General features: G+C 30.3%; 1 protein-coding gene across 2 annotated transcripts in view; it reads left to right on the forward strand.

The window, feature by feature from the left end:
• Positions 1 to 22,772, forward strand: part of LOC107168730 (uncharacterized) — a 58,637-nt gene that overhangs the window by 8,271 nt on the left and 27,594 nt on the right. Inside the window, exon 1 of one of the 2 annotated variants that reach the window (XM_089220125.1) lies at positions 19,707 to 20,121. The exons of the other annotated variant lie outside the window; for it this stretch is intronic. The gene's annotated coding sequence lies outside the window, so the exon portion shown is untranslated. Of the gene's footprint in view, positions 1 to 19,706; positions 20,122 to 22,772 lie in introns of those variants that run through there. 2 annotated transcript variants of the gene reach the window in all.

Below are 22,772 nucleotides of genomic sequence, written 5' to 3' on the forward strand. Positions count from 1 at the left end.
TCTTGTCACTGGTGGTTACGATATGGATACAGGTATCTCGTCGTGTTATAATATTATAATTTCTGTTTTTCGATGCTTTTTATTATTATTATTTCTGTCGTCCTATAGCTATTCTCTCGCTGCGGCGTACCGTCGTGTTATAGTCTTGTCGTAGAGCGCGCGCAACCCAATACGTGAGATAATGCGCGTATGGAATAATAATCGGCCATAATAAAAGTGTCCCATTCGCCGTCGTATACATAATAATATTATATATCTATTTACATTTGAGAAAACTTTCACCGGTGGTCATTCGAAAAAGAAGAAAAAACATTCACCTCGTGTGCTCGTGTTGCTTTCTATTGTCGACCGTCGCGGCGGTGTCCACGGGTTCGCACGTTCGCACGTTCGATCGTTATTGACTTTTTAGAAGTTTTCACCGAACTACGCCACCGTACCTATATATATATATATATATATATAATATTGGTAATTACGTTTATTCGTACAATAGTCGTTTTCAAAGGGGACGGTCGACTGCAGCCGAGGAGAGAAGCATATTTTGTGTTTTATACATATGTACCTGTGAAGTGGTATACCGCACGCTGTGACGCGTGGAATATATATTATAATATTTTATTTATGCGCATATAATATATAACTGCAATATGACAGAACCACTGAACCATAATAATATCGCATTTCCTTCTTTTTGTACGGCGTTCGGGCTTTGACGAAAGAAAATAATAATAATATACTATCACGTCACACGTCGTGTTCTCGCGTAATATCTCTTATTGTTTTTACCTTCAACCCCGGAAGCTGTTTTTACGCCATATTATATTATACCCTCAACAATATTTTAATATTATTTATTTTCTATTATGTTCTTACAATGAACATTTCTTTTGGTACTTATAGGAGAAAAATGAAATCCACGAGTAAATCTTATTGTTAGATTATTTATCTATTTATAAATATATATACATGTCATCAGAAAAATATATTTTACAACAAAACATTTCTCAAAACTAATATTTTTTATAAATACGTTATATAATTCTTAAGACACAATAATATTAAAATCAGTTTTATCGAACTTGTAAATATTTAAAATGAAAACAATTTTACTTTTTTTACTGTAATCGTTATACTGTTTTAAATTCTTCAAGATTCAATAATTTATAATATGAATCACGAATATCGAGTGTCACCAGACTTTAATCAAAGAAATATAATTAATGTATTTTCAACTTAACACTATACTTGTATGTGGTTATTACTGTTTACATTATACCATGATAGTAATATAATTCAATAATTGTATGTAAATAGTTATATTATAATACTATTTATAATCAAAGATTGTAATACTTACTTACATGATTAACTTATAAAATATCTGAGTACCAATTTCACTAAATTCGTAGTGATTACTCAGAGGAAAAATAACAGAATTCTGATAATTTATTTTTAATGAGAGACCTATCGGAAACATAATAATATGTTGTTGAATTTATTTTTGTTTACTATTTAATTTTTCGTAAGAAGATGTTTAGATATTTGTAGTTCAAGCATAATGGTTCTCCAGATCTAAAACCGACAGTTGATTTGATTTGAAATTGTTTTCATCACTTATTTCTGTGTAAATACATTATATATTTAAATATTTTACTATCAAAACAAATATAAATTTTATAGTTACAATTATTATATTCATCTTGTTAGTTTATAAGAAAACACAATAATATATATATATATATAATAAGTATCAAGACTATAATTTGTTAATCTATTTAATTATAGTAGCTTTAAAATTAAAGTAAATACACAAAATTAACTTTCACCGTCCAAAGATCTACTGACTATGTTTAGCGAAATGCAGTTGATTATAGACTTTTACACCGGAAGAGCTTTTTTATCACTACCAAGAGAAAACCACATCATGCAATTATTTTATTACGATTATAAACATAATTTTCTATAGTTTATTGCATCGTTAATATATACCATCATCTGATTTTTATTGACACGCCGCCGTGAGCCAGCCATTGATCATCAGCGTATAAACGTTTCGAGTAATCAATAGTATAGGTGCCTATTACGTATTGAATATAATTTATTTTATAGATGCCTATATTATGATATATTCATAGTGAAACTTCCACTTTTGAATATTGCATGCAATAAACGGGAAAATGAAACTCACAAAGCCTGCGAGCGACTATTCGGAAAACCTATACGTATAGTTAAAAAAATTTTAATGATTTCGAACAAGACTCTTGTCAACGCAATCACAGTTAAACTTCCACTTTTGAATAGTGCAATAAACTTTAAAATGAGATTCATAGCCTGCAGTGGGACTATAGTCGGAAAACTTGTGTAGTTAAAAATGTTTAATGATCTTAAAAAAGCGCCTCGTTAACTCACCAATAATTGCTATATACCAGGAGCCAGGAGATGCGGATAAACTATTTATATCTTTTGCGATTTTCCACTGACGTATTTGCGCGATGCAATGTATACCTAGCTATTATAGGTGCCTATAATATTTTTATACGCTATATATATGTACCTACAGCGTATAACATTAACAGCATAAGGCCACTGTTTTCCCGCAATGTAGCAGATTCCACAGGACAAACATACACGTATTACACGTATTATATGAATACCTATATGTCTATTATGATGCGTATTATAAAAAAAATTTCCGACTGGCTCATCAACGTCTACACGCATAGTGTAATTTGTATTCCGTGTAACTAACACGCATTGTTTAACGAGCTGCATGTTATCATCGGAATACTAGCTCGTGTGTTTTATGAGCCAACAAACCGGTGCGGCGTGTTATTATTGGTGCGGTGCACGTTTTTATTTTCGTTTGTTGTCGTTTCCACTGCCTGCAGGGGGATGCCGGGATGGGATGTCCTGCAATTATTATACACGGACACCGAACGGCGGGCTTTGAGAATAAAAAACGCTTTTTCCGGACCGATTAATAATTTCACAATCGATGATCGTGCAAAAAAGAGCGCAAATGATCTGCTGACCACAAAATCCGAATAAGACGTGCAAACGAAGCGTCCTCGCGTATTATGCGATGTTCTATGTATAAAAGTATACCTATATGATATGATGTATACATGCATATTATACAATAACACCGTACGGCGTACACAAACACTGACACACAAGAACGCCTGCCCGCTCTGTGTCGAATGGTCGGGGGGGGGGGGACCCCAGAAGGCAAAAGCGAAACAACCGGTCCAGCAGAGACCACCCAACGGAGCCCAAGGTCGAAGATAATTATGGGCCGCTATTTAGGTGCAGTATATATGTATATATAAGCTATAGGTGTATAAAAAGAAAAACAAAGAGGGAAAGAAATATTCTGTGTGTATACCTTATATATTTATAATAAGGAGGTAAAAACAATAACACTGGTGGCCTGATGAGATGCTGTGCTACAGTATGCCCACCATACCTAAGGTGTGTGTGTGTGTGTGCGCGCACACATTGGATGCATATACAGTAGCCGGTATAATGTTAATCACAAGGTAAACACAACACAACACACACAAACACACACACACATACACATTGGAATCAAAAGCGGTTTTTTAATATCATACATGTATATAATATTATAATCATATACCTATTTTTATATTATATATATTTTTTTTTTTGAATGGAAGTCTGACTTCGACTATTATAGGACACAAACCTGCATGGTTAGAATTGATTTTATGGGAAATATTATTACAATCCGTAGCACGAGCTATAAAAACCATTATATCACATGTAATTTTCATCACTATGTCCGAAACAATTTGTACCGTATAATAATATCGTTGTTATAATATTCCCCTATGTAAACGCGGCGTCATATTTAATAATGGACGTTAAATTATATTAAACTCTTATACATACATCGGACGCAACTCGTAAGATGATTTTAAACTTTTTTGATAACATTTCTGTTATATTTTTTTATATCTATTTTTTGGTATTATATACCCGAGATGATATCACGTTATTTAAACAATGTATATATCAACTGCATAGTATATTACCTATATTAATATGCTGTATATACAAATATACTCGTAACTCGTTGTGTAGGATTTTCGAGTATTGCTTGTATAACTTTTACTTGGCGGATATTCAAAATACTACTCAACAATTAAGCACATGTCCTGTGACATTTACTCGAAACTCAATCTAATATTTATGTTTAATAGGATCCAAAAGGTATTATTAAGTTTAACTACACAAAATTGATTATATTGATCACAAATCGACTATGTTATATATATGTAAGACTAAAACAACACTTGCAGGTGTGGTGAATTATATTAAGTAAATTAATATTGAATACATTATATTGGTTAGAAAAAACTTTTTAACTTAGTTTTTATTAGCATACCTCATGCAGAACAATAATGTATGGTACCCCTAAAAAAATAGGTTAGGTTAAACTTTGCCATCCTTTAAAAAGTTACAACTTTTACCACCTTGTTCACCTTAGAGCACTTGCCCTATTTGCCACCCCCTTTGAATGAATTTGTAAAAAACTAAGCTGATGAAAAGAAAACTTTTACTTTATTTATTTTAATACAAAATGTTTTCATATTATATTTTTAGAAGTGCAATAATCAATATTTTTTATTATCCACTTGTTTAATGTTTTTATATTGCTTATTTATTAGATACCTATCTGTTTTCCATTGAAGTTTGGTTTTCATAAATATTTTTCACTTTTATAGTAAAAGATATTTTATAAAAGGTACAATAGACATACCAGGTACTTAGGCTACTTATCTGATATTTGTATCGTTACATATTTAATCCCATAAATTGTGATCAAAAATCAATACGTAAAATAATACTCTAATAATGAACCATTTACCATACCTATAGATATTATTTAAAAATTTACTCTGTTTATAATAAGTATTATCTTCTACAATTATTTTTATTTTTATTACTATTAACGTGATTTATGATAGTAATATATTATAATTAAAAATGTGTAATTTATGGTTTATTGTGTTTATATACTTTACTTTATAATAATAAATAAATAAAATAGTTGTTACTAGTTGATATTATTATAATGACATATTATTATTTTTACGTTTCTAAAAAATAAGTCACGTCATATAACGATATAACGTAGCAACTTTATCTTACCATTATAAATCAATCACAATCACTCGAAAAATACAAGTTCAATCCTAAGCTAAAAATAAAAACTGTCTTGTTCAATTTCTACCATTCGTTTTACATTTAGAAGCTATAATTACGTAATTAGGTCGTGTACCTACATAATATACCTGTGTATTCGAATAGATGATACAGCAGTCGTGCTTTAACTAATGTCCTCAGGATTTTTTTTTAAGTGAGATTAAAAACGATACCTATATTATATTTATAGCGAAATGCAACCATATAAATTATATGTGATTTTAATGTGTTTAATCATAAGTCATTACTCGCATTAGTCCGTATGTTACAGGTGGGTACGTATAACTACGCGTAATATCTTTGAGTGTAGAATACACTAGCACTGTTAAATAATAGAATATGTCAACAAAAAATAACACCGTCTAATATCTTGAATCCGAATACTTATATTGGCAGATGGTATAATTGCCCGAAAAAATTTGAATAAAATTTGCTAACCTTTCAATTTGAGTTCATTAAACGTATATAAATAGCGTACATTTACATTTTACAAGTGCGATTTAGAAAATTTCAAATTAACATTCAGAAATCGTAAATTACGTAGATACGTAGGTAGGTACCTACTTATAGAATCTAAAAATGTTCTCGATAATAATAGATTATGTTCATTCAAATACACGCATTAACATACCACGAACCCGTGTAATTTATGTATAAAATGTGAATATTTGTCATTCAAAAACAATCCTCAGTATGCCAATGTTAATGAAAGTAGTATTCGTGTCTTAATCTATTATGGTGATGTTGGGATACGATGAATACGGAATATCAATAGATATTGTAGAATGTAGATACCTGTCTTTTAAGTTATAAGTTATAAGTAATAACGATCGTAAAAAACCAACAACAAACGTGTTTCCGATTTGTTGTACATCTGTAATAATAATCATTACCAATAAATTAATAGAATACAATTTAAAGTTAAAATAAAGATAAGTAAATCTACAAAAACCACATTATTATATTTCAGTTTTATTATGTTTCTATAGCTACATGTCATACAAAATATTTGATCCGATGTGGCAGTCAAAATAATTTTTCTAAATTAAAAACTTCTTAACCGTAATGTTCTTTAATATGCATGTTATATTTGTGATCAATCTATTATTATTGTTTTAGATCATAATAATAGATGTTTTTTTCATTATCGAATAACATAAAGTTATATAATATGTTAAAATCATATTATATTGTGACAATGCGACATTGGTGGTTACTAATTAGTTATACTTAACATAACTTACTATATGTTATGATTGCGCGTACTGAATACGATGTACGCCGTACGGTGTGTATATAATATATAAATAATACCTACAACAGGTCCTAAGGAATGTAGAATAAAAAATGTTTATTATTATAGTAATTGTATTCAAAGTTTATTTATAGATGCTCGAAAAAAATTGATCTACATAACTGGAATGCGCATATCAATAATAATACCGAGTGTCAATTATTTTCTTGTTGTTCGTTTCAATCAAGTTTAATGTGGTCACAGCGTTTCAACGATTATAATACATATAAGATAAAGTCATTAAAGTATGAAAATGCTACAGAATATTATAGACTATATAGTTGGTTTATGTATATCATACCTATAATATGCTATACGAATATGCATATAGTATAACGTATTACTATCAGTGTTTAATCAGGAACATAAAGTTTTCTCAGATAATTTCGGTGTTTCGACAGCAGGTACCCGTCTGTGTGTACGGTTCATTGGCCGTGACTTCCTCATTATCTCATCGCGTCTCTTGTTTTATATGTAAATATATAAGTATATAAATATGTGAGTAATTGTTCGGTCACAGATTCCTCGTGGATGAAAAATAAAATAACGTAAATGAGTAGTTTTTCCCTAAATGTTATTAAACGCGCGTTAAGCGTGGGCGGTCGAACGCAACATAACTCCATATTGTGTTTTATGTACCGGTTAAAGGGTCGTCTTCCTCCTTTGGTTACAACTAATGCAGAAACAATGATATCGTTCTCTATGATGGTGTACGTCCGTTCGACATTCGAGTAGCTCAACTTATTACCATGTTTTAAAAAAATGTTATTTAACAATGCACGTACACTGGGTGCAGGAAGAGTTGTCGAAATGCTGTCGTTAATCGGTTTCCCGTATCACGTTACCTACTCCCGAATAAAAAACTTTAGGTCATATAAAAACGAAATAAAACATATGTGATTGCTGCAGGTACCGCGTTCGATCATCGCCGTCGTCTTTCGTGTTATTCCTATGTGCGCGGCGATAGTTTTCATACAATACTCGGTTTGACAAAAATTGTTGAGAAGATAAAAAGTATTTTCATTTAATTCGAATGCTACTTGATACTATTATGAATCATAAAAATACTACTTTGCTTATCAAAAAAATCATAATTTATTTTTTTTTTTTGTTTTATCTGATATGATTATTTTTTTTAAGTCACTTATTGCTCGTTTAAAATTGAATTGCATATAAAAAATAATGACTGATTTCTATCGCTAAAAATTATTTCATCTCAAAAATTAAATTTCAATTTAAAAAAAAAAAAAAATGAACAAAATTACTGAGTTAAAACTATAAAATAAACAGATAGTAATATAATAGTAACTGCAGTTGCAGTAAGTGTATAGACGTATAGTAGTAAATAGTAACGCACTAATGCAAGTATAGTGTGTACGTTGCTGGGAAGGAAAAAAAAACATGGAAGGCGGATCGATCTGCAAATAGTCGATAAAAAATAGGGTTGCTGTGTCGCAGATGCAGAGTCAAATATCCCGAGCAGTCTCGCGCGGGCACAACTCATCGGTCGCTGTATATAAATCACGCGGCGATCGACTTTATATATAATAATAATAATAATAATATGTTTCACTCGTATTGTTGACCTTTTAATTGGACGGCCGCGCGTCAACAGCCTCCCGTCTGGACATCATCATAACGTACGTACGCATATTATGTATATCTATACAGGTACATGTGTATATTATACGAAAGCTATCTCAGTCGTCGCCGAGAGAGACCTGTGTGCAGCCACCGTCGGGGATTTCATATACGACCGTAGCGGCGGAACCTGTAATGAACTGTCCCGCTGCCGATATACACACATTTCCATAAACTTTATATCGTTTCTGTCGTAATACGGGTCGTGTACTTCTCTCACTCGCCGTCTCTCTGTCTCTCCGTATAGTATATACCTGTATTTTTACTGGTGTGTTTTTATGCGAGTGTGTGTGTGTAATACGCGTGTCGCGAGTGTGTATATAATTCTTTATTATGTACGACAGCAGAGTTGCGATATCGTACGGAGGAAAAAAAAATGAGGCTGTGTATATTTTATATACCTACGCGCGTGAGTTGATACGTTGACGGTATTTCCATGTGCGTGAAGTTGGCCCCCCCACCTTTGCAAATTTCTGTGAAAATTATGTAATCATTTTGCAAATAATTTGCAAATATTTGCAAATTGGTTTTCAGAATTTGCAAATAAATTCCCCACCCACAATAAAAAAAATAAGATAGGGGGGGCCAACTTCACGCAGCCCCCCCTATATGTAGATAGTGGATCCAAGATACTACCAACATTTTGCAAATCATTTGCAAATATTTGCAAATTGGTTTTCAGAATTTGCAAATAAATTCCCCGCCCGGTATAAAAAAAATAAGATGGGGGGGCCAACTTCACGCAGCCCCCCCTTTTGAGCAACGAACTTCAAAATGCTACCAACATTTTGCAAATCATTTGCAAATATTTGCAAATTGGTTTTCAGAATTTGCAAATAAATTCCCCGCCCGGTATAAAAAAAATAAGATGGCAGCTACGAATTGTGCTGACATTTTGTAAACAGCCCGCTAACTTTTTTATAATTTCGAGTTCAAACTCATACCAATCGTTGGTGTTTATACGTATGTATAGTTTATAGTATAGTATAAAATTATATTATATAATACACAATTGAAATAATATACTAGGTACTTATAGAAGTATTTTACATAATAATATATCGGGCTACTATTTAATATAAGTTTAATAAATTGAGCATAAACATAAAAGTAATTGTTTCTTACCTACCCTTATAGTCTTAATACATGATACTATTATAACATTAAATATATATATTAATTAATTATGACATTTTTCAGATCTACATCCTATCTACCTACCTATAAAATAACAAAACGAATCAACCACAAATTTTAAAGAGTATTAATAATTTAATATTTTTAAATCAATAAATTATGCTTATCAGATCTTCAAATTTTATTCATTTTAAATTTAGGTTGTTAATTTTTAATTATTGAAGTTAGAAAACGTTGTTCCTAGTTTTTGCCATTTATTATAAAACGTCAGGTCCATACATCAAAACAAATTAACACCACCGGCAATTTTCTCATTTTGATGCAGGATCCTGGAGTCATGTCACTATCATAGAATTGGTAAAAGGAAAATTAAAAAGACAATTTTTTTACTTAATTATTAATAGGTTTTGTTATTACACGATAGGTGTCCCTAGATAAAAATATGAACCTATCACAAATTTTAAAAGGTATTAGTAATTTAATTGTTTTAAATTTATTTAATTTAATTAATCACTATTCATTAGTCCGCGTGGCATGATCCTTTACCTATGTGAAGTTAGCATTACAATGTTAGCAGAACTAACCTTTCAACAATGTTCAAATGGACTTGTTGGACATTGTTGGAAACTTGTTGGAATTTGTTGGACCCCCACTTTTCAGCTATCCCACCATGTATTTTGTACTGCCAACTTCACCCCTAGCATTACATTTTTATTGAAATCGTTCAAAAACCTTCCAACAATGTTCAAACGGACTTGTTGAACATTTGTTGGAATTTGTTGGAGCCTGTCCTCCTCCCACCATATAGTTATTCAATTTCATAAAAAATATATAAAAAAAAAATATTTATAAAAATCGATTTTTTAATAAATAATGCAAATTATAAAAAAATATATTTAATAAAAAATTTATAATTTATAATTTTTTTTAAATTCTTTATTTAGTTTCATTTTTTATTATAACAGTGTTTTTTACAACATTTTTGATTTCTTATCAAATCTTGATTTTTTATTCAGTTAATTTTTTACAAGGTATATATTGAAGGTTAAAGATGAATAAAAAATATTCCATTTTTATAAAATTGCTAAAAAATATATATTAAATAAAAACATTTATACTTGATAAAAAATGTATTTATTATATTAATTCAATAAAAAATCAATATTTGATAAGAAATCAAAAATTTTGTAAAAAAAACTGTAATCATAAAAAATGAAACTAAGTAAAGAATTTAAAAAAAAATTATAAAAATCATTTTTTAAAATATTTTTTAAATTTCTTATTATTTATTTTTTAGATTTTTTGATTACGGTCTGAACTATTTATGAGAATCTTTGTTTTAAATTATCAATCCTTAGTTATAAAAACTGAGCATTTTATAATTTTTTAATTGCAATGATTGATGATTTTCGAGGTTTTGATAAATTTAGTCAAAATTCGAACTTTAAAAGTTTATAAAAAAAAATGTGCCTATGTATTTTTAATATTTTTCAACTGCTATTGAAACAATATAACAGGAGCCTTGTATTAATTTTTCACACATTTTGGCACACCAAATAAAGTTTTATTGATATTAATAGAAAAAAAAAACTAAAAATATTTAAAACTGAAAGTGTGTAAACAGCTCAAAACAAATTAAAATATTTTCAAAATTATATGGTGTATAGAAAATGAGAATATAAACATGTAGTGAAATTTAATTAATTTTGGAAAAATATTATTATTATTGATTATTTTTTTCACCCATTAGCTTTATTCTTCTATACCTCTCCAGTAATCCTTATCTGCTAATTGTTTCCAAGAATCACTGTCACGCCGATTCGGGCAACCGCGCCGGTCGCCGGAAGAAACTCTCACACGCACACGCACATGTCAATTCATCGCGAATAATGAAATATATTCTTGTTTGCATGACTATAAAAACTACTAAAAGCGGTAGTAAATTAAACATACTTCCCAATGTTCGATTGTAATTTTGAAAAAATAGTTGAATTTATAAACTTCTAAACTATGCTTCTTAGGAATCACTTTTTTGATTTAAAATCAGATGTGCTCAAAATAAATACAAATGTAATGCAATTATTTCATGAGATTTCTCATTAAAAAATCGTTATTTTAAGGTCCTTTTAAATTGAAAATTGAAAATCGACTTCCTAAGAAGCCTAGATTATTTGTCAATGTTCATACATGTATAAAAAATGAAAATCGGACATTTCGAAGTATGTGTAATTTACCACCGCTTATTGGTCTGAAACGTATGAAAAATACGTCTGCTGCGATCCCCTTAACAACCTGTTATATTTAAAACTAAACGGTCCGCAAGAAAACCCAATGCAGCATGCTGCAATAACGAATCGTGTGAATAAATGGCAAAAACTAGGAACAACGTTTTCTAACTTCAATAATTAAAAATTAACAACCTAAATTTAAAATGAATAAAATTTGAAGATCTGATAAGCATAATTTATTGATTTAAAAATATTAAATTATTAATACTCTTTAAAATTTGTGGTTGATTCGTTTTGTTATTTTATAGGTAGGTAGATAGGATGTAGATCTGAAAAATGTCATAATTAATTAATATATATATTTAATGTTATAATAGTATCATGTATTAAGACTATAAGGGTAGGTAAGAAACAATTACTTTTATGTTTATGCTCAATTTATTAAACTTATATTAAATAGTAGCCCGATATATTATTATGTAAAATACTTCTATAAGTACCTAGTATATTATTTCAATTGTGTATTATATAATATAATTTTATACTATACTATAAACTATACATACGTATAAACACCAACGATTGGTATGAGTTTGAACTCGAAATTATAAAAAAGTTAGCGGGCTGTTTACAAAATGTCAGCACAATTCGTAGCTGCCATCTTATTTTTTTTATACCGGGCGGGGAATTTATTTGCAAATTCTGAAAACCAATTTGCAAATATTTGCAAATGATTTGCAAAATGTTGGTAGCATTTTGAAGTTCGTTGCTCAAAAGGGGGGGCTGCGTGAAGTTGGCCCCCCCATCTTATTTTTTTTATACCGGGCGGGGAATTTATTTGCAAATTCTGAAAACCAATTTGCAAATATTTGCAAATGATTTGCAAAATGTTGGTAGCATTTTGAAGTTTGTTGCTCAAAAGGGGGGGCTGCGTGAAGTTGGCCCCCCCATCTTATTTTTTTTATACCGGGCGGGGAATTTATTTGCAAATTCTGAAAACCAATTTGCAAATATTTGCAAATGATTTGCAAAATGTTGGTAGTATCTTGGATCCACTATCTACATATAGGGGGGGCTGCGTGAAGTTGGCCCCCCCTATCTTATTTTTTTTATTGTGGGTGGGGAATTTATTTGCAAATTCTGAAAACCAATTTGCAAATATTTGCAAATTATTTGCAAAATGATTACATAATTTTCACAGAAATTTGCAAAGGTGGGGGGGCCAACTTCACGCACGTGGTATTTCCAATTTTTTCTATTCCCTCCACTCTCTCGGCTCTTCGGTGTGATGATAATAAAATAACATGGAAGTTTTTTTAACGCGACTTCCAGTAGGACGTCTTCGCATCTTCGCCTCTCGCCTAGCACTGCGTTCGGTACTTCGGCGCACTGCAGCAGCGGTTGATCTGCTGCAGTCGGACTCGGTGCAGACGAGACAGACGTGCACGTGCAGCAATAGCGACGAGTAAAAAAATTAATAAACGATAATCGTCGCACTTTTCAGTACATAAATCATATTGTTGTTGGTACCCATATATCGGCTGTGGCTGACAGGCATCCAGAAAAAACGCGACAAAAATTGCGAGATTTTTTTGTTCTGATGACTTTTCAATCGCTCCTTTAAAATAATATTATAATAAGTCTGTTATTAATCATAGTCAATAGTATTGTATTGCGTATATTTTTCGCTACAATTATTATATTCAATTTCGCATATAATAATGATCGACAAGTGCTACTCCCAAATCATTGTTCTGCTGTCAAGGCGTTTCAACTTAAAAGTAGAGTAAATCCTACAACTTATATGGAACTAATATTATTTAACGAGACACAGCCATATTATTTGATTTGAATTATTGCTATTATGATCGTGTCGTAATAAGAAAAATACGAAAACACACGTACCTAGGTACATTGATTTAATACTAATCTGAATAGGACTACTGACCATTATTTGTAAATCAAACAATTTGTCATTGACATACATTTCAACTTGATTTTTAAAGCGCGTGAGATTTAAGCCTAAAAATAATACTAAATTATTTTACAATACACTCTTAGAAATAATAATAATAATTTTAAATGCGCTATAATAAAGTGTTGCTACAGTTACATAAATTGAATGTAGGTAATGTTCAAGTGCGTACTAGATCATTCATCACGAAGTTAATGTGTAACCACAATGATGTACGTTAAAAAATCTCTGAATATTCCTTCGAATACGATTGCGTGCACTTGAAACGATATTCTTAAAATTTAATAGGTACCTACAGTTGAATAATCATGATTTGTGTCAATTATTTTATTTCAAAACATATAATATCATTGAACGGATGTCGGGATAATTATACATTCAATTTATTAATTATTGTTTCTGTGTACATGTGTATGAAACCATCGATACTTCTAAAAGCATTCTAAGATGGCAATTATTTAAATCCTTCAAAGCTATTAACAGCAATGCGAATTAATTGTCGACCACCGTTATTAAATCATTATTATCATTATTATCATTATTATTATTATCATATTATAGAAATGTTTGAAGTTTTAACTCATATTCCTATTATAGGTATACCTATAGGTACAACTACAGCTGCAGTCATCCGTTTGCAAACAGATTTTTAGCGCGCTTGCATAGTTGCATCATGATATGTGGTACGACCATATATTATATATTATTCACTATTACTTTTTTTTTTATCCTAGACCTAAATGTATTAGACTTATGTGGATAATAATATATTTACCACATTGTTTTACGGAATCACGCTTATGAGTTATGATGGCAGTGCATTGTAGCAACTACCTAGCAGTGTCAAGTTAAATGCTATAAGTAACGAACAGATCACAAACCTCGACGCAGGTCTGCAGTTTTATTATTTTTATTCGAATAAACAATAATTCCTTGTTGATTCTGAGTGCAATTAATAAAATTGATTTTTTTTAGAACAAAAAATTTGGAAATTTAAGATAACAGTCGATATGTATGATGCCTATAAAATTTCAATTTTGGTATATACCATAGTATAGCAGTCATTAGGTAATACGCATACTAGATATTTGTTAGATGTGTGATTGTATTATAATTGTGGTATTTCCTATTTCGGAGCTTGAGAGAAGGATGTCTTGTGACGGAGGTAGCATAGGTTTAAAATGAGTTTATTTACGATTTTATTGCCTATGTTAAAATGCTCCACAGAATTACTACTTAATTACTACATATTGAAAATAATTTTTTAATTGAGTTTGAGTCTGCAGCGCAGGATGCGTTATTGTGAGCAGTGAAATCGGTCGTCCGCACTACGCGCAGTAGCCAATAAGACTGTAAAACTGTTAAAGTATATGTTTTGAGTGTTTTAAGAGTTGAAATAATTAATGCCTAATTCAGTTAGAGATTTTATGAAGACTATCAATGTAATATGTCGTAATGGTTCAAAAACTTTACTAACAATATTATATTATGACTTGGTTGAAAAAACATTAAGTGCTTCTGCGGACATAATATAGGTACTATAATACTACTAACTACAGCTACGATGCGTTTTTGCATGCCATCATGTTCCTTGTGATTGCTATTATACAATACTTTTATACCTACCACCAGTTTCCTACTAAAGAAGCACTGCTTAGAATATTGTCAGAATATATTCTCCGCAATGAAAACGTAATGTGTTCAAATTATACGTTGTCAACGAGCTACGAATTGTATTAGGTATATATATATGTATAGCTGTTTGCTGCATTTGTTGTGCACGTGAGTCCATACTACTTATATTATATTATTATGGTTTATGGTATACGGTATGTAGGTATACACGGTTAACGCCCACTGCAGATGGCGTGCCTGGACCATATTATTGTTATTATTAGGTATTACTACATTATTACGCGATCGGTGTGACATTAATTGTGTACTAATTATTATTCGGCGACTTTGCAATACGCGCGATTGTTCGCGGCAAGCCGGCCAACAGAATGTTCTCGGGAAATTGACGCTGGACATATGCTGGACGACCTGGACGAATGTTTAATCCACAGGTGGTTTTCAGAGGCACGTGAATTGTATATTTTTTTTTTAAAACTCCATTTTTGTGTCGTCTCGAGTTTCGGTTTTAGAAACTTAATCCCACAAAGATATTATGTGCATAATGCGTGTAATATAGGCGCAGCATAATGCGGTTACTCGGTTATTATTATTAAGGAATGATAATGGCCCTATAAACATTTTTAAAACCCATTTAAATATCAACAAATTTTAAATCCTAAAAATATAAAGGAAAATTACAACCTAATACTTATCAAGTTAAAAAAAAAAAAAACATGTATTGCTAATTATTTTAGATAATTTAATTTTACAAATTTACAAAGTTCATTTTATTTAGGTTATCATCTTAAATAACTTTTTATCTTTTCCCTAGCTCTAATTTGGTAAAGACAATGTGAAATAATTTTACTTGTAACGAATAACGATGACACATAACACATACAGTTAGTTAAAAGCCAAAATGTCAAAAACCCTATAATAGGTAAATAAGTACTGTCTAATGTCTACTTCTTCGATATACAAATACGATTCAAAATGTTATAATAAACAATAGCTTATAGACAGACAGACAGTCAATAAGAAGCCATGCGTTAAATAAAAAACTTCACAGCCTCGTTAGTTATTAGTCAGTATGATTGTTATTATTATTATCACTTTATTCCATTGTGTGTCGTGTCTTACCAGCCTGACACTCAGAGCTGTTAGTCGCAGACAGTTGTGTGCTAATGTATTATAATATTATAGCGCACGCGGAAAACTGGTTACCGACATAATATTATAATATACATTTATATGTTATTATACGCACACCAACAGACTTTGTACGACTATATTATTATTATAATGTTTATGTATACAGTATATACACACGCATTAGGGCAGCAACTGCGAGTATAATACTCGTATATACTATATAGACACGTTACTTTATTTAATTTTTTCTCTGCATTCTTTTCGCGCCATTGCATTATCATTATTACGGCGTATCGATTAGAAAATCAATTCAAATAGATTATCCGTTTATGCAAATGGCCGTAATTAATATTTTACCAGGCAATTAATAACGAAATACGTAATTATCCGAAATTATCAGCAGTAGTTTGTAACTGCAGCACCGCAACGAACCATAAGTTATTATTTAAGTGTATAATAATGTGTATAATATATTATGTGTGTGCGTATGTGTCCGTAACAACATTCTTGTCACAATCACATTCCATATTGTTGGTAGAGTAGGTATATTGAAATATACTCACGGATTAATAATTTAGTGTTTTAAAATTGATATTATTTTTATGTCTTTATATGCAATAGGTTATACTTTCAAAAACTTATCGGAATATAATCAAATTTAATTTATTCGTTGTAGTAAATTGTGTATAATTATATGTCTAATTCTTTCACTTTTAAATAACAATGAAAAGAAATCGATTTGAGTTTTCTTTTAATTATAATAATAGTATAGTGAAGCAATTTGCAAACAGTATTGCTACAAGAGTTTCATGCAACAAAACGTATCGTATTTCGCATTTAATTAAATTTTTCATTCCTTAATTATTACTAAATTATTTTATCAGTCTGTAGAAAATTAATTCACAGCGATTTGATAAGATTACCATTATTTTTTTTTTAAACTGAAGTCTGTTGTTTTGTTACCACACTATTATTCAGAATTAAAAGTGGCATATACGATAATAGAATTTAATAGCTTCAGGCTCGGAGGACTACGTATCAAATTAAAGATATAAAGCAGTATATTTAAATACTCAAATATTCGTTGTTGTCATAACAACGAAAAACTAATAATTATATTTTATATTTAATTATTTAAAAAATATAATAAATTCCATATTATCTGCACGATGTATCAAATATTATATTTAGTATAATCAAAGTATAATAACGTTGCACCTCAGCATACTAAAATAAATGTCTGCGGTTATATACATTATACAATATAATAGGTATATGAGCTGTAGGTATATAATATACCTATAGTGAAACTTATTTGAACTTTTTACTATAATGATTACAGAAGGGATCGAGACAAATGGCGTATTATGGCCAATGTCCAATGGCCGCATACTACACTATTAAGGGGTGACCATTATCCAAAGAACCAAGTTAATAGTAGCTGGTAGCTGTAAGGTATAGAGCTATAACACCAGCTATCATAGATAGGTATACCTATAAGTTTGGACTATATAAGCAGTAGACTGCACTATACAAAATGAACTGCTGAATTTTGTAAGATGCTATACCGTGTCAATAGACATTTTAGGTACTATATTTTATTATTATTACTATTTAATGTATTTAATTAAACAACCATGGTATAGTAAACAAACATTTCTTATTTGATAAAATGAAAATACTATTAAATATATATATAGGTACACGAGTTAAACTTAATTATTTTCATTACGCAATTTTATTTTGACCTATATAAAAGTGTTTTTGACCGTAGTTAAATGTCTTTAAGACATCCGTGTTTACATCGAATACAGCTTACACCCATCATTTGCATAATACTCACTTGTTATGAAGGTTTTATAGCCCATTTATTATAGTTTGATTGAATAAAAATTTACGTAACTAAATTGTACATGTATCGGTGAAATTATTGGAGTATTATCATTCTCAAGATTCACTGAGATATAAAATATTTTCATAAATATATTATTAAGTGAAAAACAATTATAATATAAAGAATAAAGAATATTTAAAACAGTTTTAATATAGCCTATAGGCAATAATACGGTGATCAGATTCAGGTATATTTTTCGTTTAGACATTATATTATATTCTCCAATGCAGATATGCGAAAAAACATCGCGATGTTCTGATAATCGTAAAATACACAACCAAACAATGTATATTATAATATATGTACGAGCATATTTTGAAACAATTTAGTTTCTACCTATACATAATATTTGTCCGTCATATATAATGGCATACCTACCTATATTATACTATTAATATTTATAACTGAAAATCTATTAGCGTTTCAGAGTATGGAAGTACAATAAATAAACGGGTTCTTTATAAATTGTATTCGCTCTATAAATTATATAATATGTATATCTATTAAAGATATTATATAGTGAACAGCGATCTCACACTGATTGGACAGTTTTTTTTTTTAACGAACAGAAATTCAAACGTTGCGGTGGTGCAGGGCCTATATATACACTATATTGAAGTGTTTAACCAAAATCGATATTTTCACATCATCGCGGTCGAGTATAGCGTAGTCAATATAGCAAGTATCACGACGTGTATATCGCCTAAACACAGAAAAAAAAACCAAAAACCTTTAAAATACATGACATAGGTAATATATATCGTGATAATTGGCCGGAAACCGTTTGCGGTAAGCCCGATATATCCGTAGTCCGTAGTATATCTCAGCGTGTAGGTAGGTACCTATATTCGGTTATGATGTTATTTATCGACCACGGTGTCGTCGTGGACGCGAGTCGTCGCTGCAGCGCATATATTCGATTTCCGTTTTTATTATTACATAAAATCGTGTATAATATAATAGTATACATCGTAACACACACCCACGCCGCCACCGCACTTATATCCGACCGGCGCTGTAGCATAATATAATAATATATTTGTTATACACTTAAATTGTCTAGGTGTATAGGTATATCGTATCGTATCGTATAATATATATGCATATACCTATATAATAATAATAACGACACGTGTTTTATTCGATTTCGGGGCCTCGGGCGCCGCTGTCGCCGCAAGACCCGCACGCGTATATATAAATATATAATATAATATTATAGTCGATACTATTACACCCGGAAGTGTGTGTCCGCGGCGAGTCGCTGACCGATCGACCGCGGCGCACGCGTTACGTAAAGTATATTATAAAAAACCTCCCGAAACGGGAAAGGAATAATAATGAAAAAAAAAATAACCGAACGGATTGTTTGTGCTGCAGTGCTACATATGTCGGGTCTCTCCCTACCCCGTGACGCGCCAGCGGGGTGGTGTGTGGGTGGACCTTGTAAGTTTTCACGCGCACGCCGCGCCGGCTGGAGAGTCGCGTACAACACACACTCGTTCGAATTATTATTATTATCGTTTATCACGACAGTCGCTGCCCGCCGCCTCGAATCGCAGTCGCATCGCGTTCCCTCCGCCACGCACTCGCGTCTCGTCCACGGACAGGCAGTCCTTCTCTATCAGTGTATCTCTGTCTTTCTCTATCTCTATTTTTAAGTGTCTGTGTGTCTGTAATTGTTATAAAATTATCACCATCATCATTAGTTTCGCGTGTCAACGTCTATTAACGAAAAATAATATTTCTCGAGATATATTATGCTCAACTGGTAAAAACCACTAACCATACTTACCACTGTGGTCCGTACACGAGCCGGTCGGATTCTGTGGGAAATTCGACGCCACCGCGAACCTCGATCGTGATATCCGGACACGGGACATCAATATACATCATGCGATGGTTATTATTAGCGGCTGATCTATCTCATCTGCAGCACACAGTTGACTTTAACATGGTATATTATTTGATGATTGTATATATTTTATGCTAAATATAAGGTCGTATTATAATATATATATATATATATATATATATATACATGGCGTAGGTGTATTACATTAAATTATTATTATGCGATACGTCGAAATTTCGCGTAATCTCGAGTTCGATTAAAATCTCCTTTAAATAATTATTATCATTACGGAAGAACTCGATGTTTCGAACTTTTTTTTTTTGTTTCCTTGAGATCGACGACATATCGAGATTTTCCAATATTTATATCATTGTTTTGTTGTCGTGAAGTGAAGTTTTGTGGGTTTTCGTGTAGCCACATGCAGTCATGCAAGACCCACAAGGGATGAAATTCGTCGTATTTTATCGTTTTGCGCTGTTTGAAGCCACTGCAATACACTGTCGAATATAGTCTCTTTTCCATCCCGGCGATTCACTCTATTCCAGCTGTGGGTATTTATGTGTTTCTTGAAATGTGTAGAGCTCTGCCATCGTACAATTGAAAACAAGATTTTAGTGATTTTACTACAAATATCGTATACGAAGCAAATGCCATCGTCATTTTCTTACTAAAGTATTAAATGTTGGAAAATATTAACTCGATGATATTCTATTTCGTAAATGTATTACATTGAAATGTATTTAAAAATGTTGCTGACCTATAATTTTTATATTTACCACTAGTTTTCAAAAACAAATTAGGCGAATAAAAATGTTTAAAAACATATTTTTAACTAAATATTTTAATTGTATACAATATGTTTCGATAAATTTTCACATCTTCAAGCACCACTTTCAGATACCCTTTTAAAATCGTTTATTTATTATTTTTAGATTACATTTTTTGTGATTAAAACGGATTTGAAGGACTATCGTGTTCCAATATTTATTTTTGAAAATAAGTGGATTTTTTATGCTATTCAACTCGTCAATATCAAACAAAACTTATCCAGATTAAATAACAAACAAAAAATACAAGACAAAAGAAAATTCAAAAAACATAAAGATAAAGTTCATATTTTTTAAAAGAAACAATTGATTTTGTTATTATTTAAAACCGATAGGATAGTAAAAATATAATATGCTTACACTTCACTTTAATTTATGTGTACTTACCCCTTACCCCATACCTATAACATATATATAATGTATAATACACTGTTGTTGCAGCGATTCAATATTATAATAAATAAATTTAAAATCATGTGTATAGCATTCCACTATATACCTACACAGTGCCGATTTGAATATTAATTTACCTTTTTTTTAACTAAAATATTCGGTTTTTAAAACACATTGCAAACTCATCAGCGTTATAAAAATGTACCTATACGTATTTTGTTCACGTACGTTTATAATTAAGGGTTATAGATTACAGTCTATAAATAACAAGTTTATTATGAAATACATCCAAATATAGGGCTATTTAGTTAAGCATAAATATTGTATTAATATTCATGGATCATCATTTATTAACTGTTACTATAAATCTCATTTATTACCCATTATTCATACTTTGTTGGTACAGATGTTATTTCATAAACATTAGATTTATAACATTCGTTTTACTATCATGGAAGTAGGTATTACGCGTAATATTGTATGGAAATGGCTTAAAACATATATAATTTATTTAAAATATATAATAGATGATAATAATAAACAAAAAAATTAAAATAATAATATTATTGTTTATTTGTGTATTTGTGTTATCTAAAGTGGTTTATAATATTATGTTTATTTCAACAAATTATGGACAATAATATATGCATATGGCAGACAATTAAATCGAAATAAGTTTGATAGTTTATAGATGTAACATACTGAAAAGAAAAGAAGAGAAACAATAGAATTATAATTAGTATAATTTAGTATTAAGAACATTATTCTTAATAGTGCATTCACTTTTTACAATGCAAAAGTATTGCTAACATTTTCGCAAACATAATGTTCATGCTCTGTCAAATATAAAACTAATCCTATGCTGGAGATAATATACTTATTAGATTTTGAAATGTTCATGAATAGAAAACATAATGCTAAATATGTAAATTATCATGACTTGACTCTTATGATATTACGTTACTTTTATTGTTACTATGTAGCATATCGTGTTATTACAATTTGTTTAATATATTATTTTATTTATACATTTATATAATATTCCACAGAAGGTAGATACTACCAGGGACCTACTACACCAATACTACCCGGCACGCATTATTTATAATTTAGATCTTATAACATCTTAAAGTACATATATTTTTATTAATGAAATATATTTTCATAATGATGTATTGAATAGTTATGCAGAATGTTTTATTATAGTATAAACATTAAACATATTACATGATGGTAAATATAATAAATAAATAAAACAATTGGTTTGATCTTAAACTCAATTTATTCCACCACTTGAACGATTTAACATAATATTTTAATGGTTATTCTTTGTTTTATTATAAATAAATCCATTAATTGTTATATTGTTTATTCGTGATAATCATAATTATATTTTAAAAGATTAGGGATCATTGAATTTGTTATTTTATTGTGATAAAATATAAATTATAATCAAATTCAAATAAGTAATACCACTAATTCATCATAATAATATTGTTATAGCAAATTAAATTTATCTCATTAATTAATATT

This window comes from Diuraphis noxia, unplaced genomic scaffold (assembly GCF_037042655.1).
Source record: "Diuraphis noxia isolate RWA-SAM2 unplaced genomic scaffold, SU_Dnox_SAM2 contig0002, whole genome shotgun sequence".
NCBI classification, from domain to species: Eukaryota; Metazoa; Arthropoda; class Insecta; order Hemiptera; family Aphididae; genus Diuraphis; species Diuraphis noxia.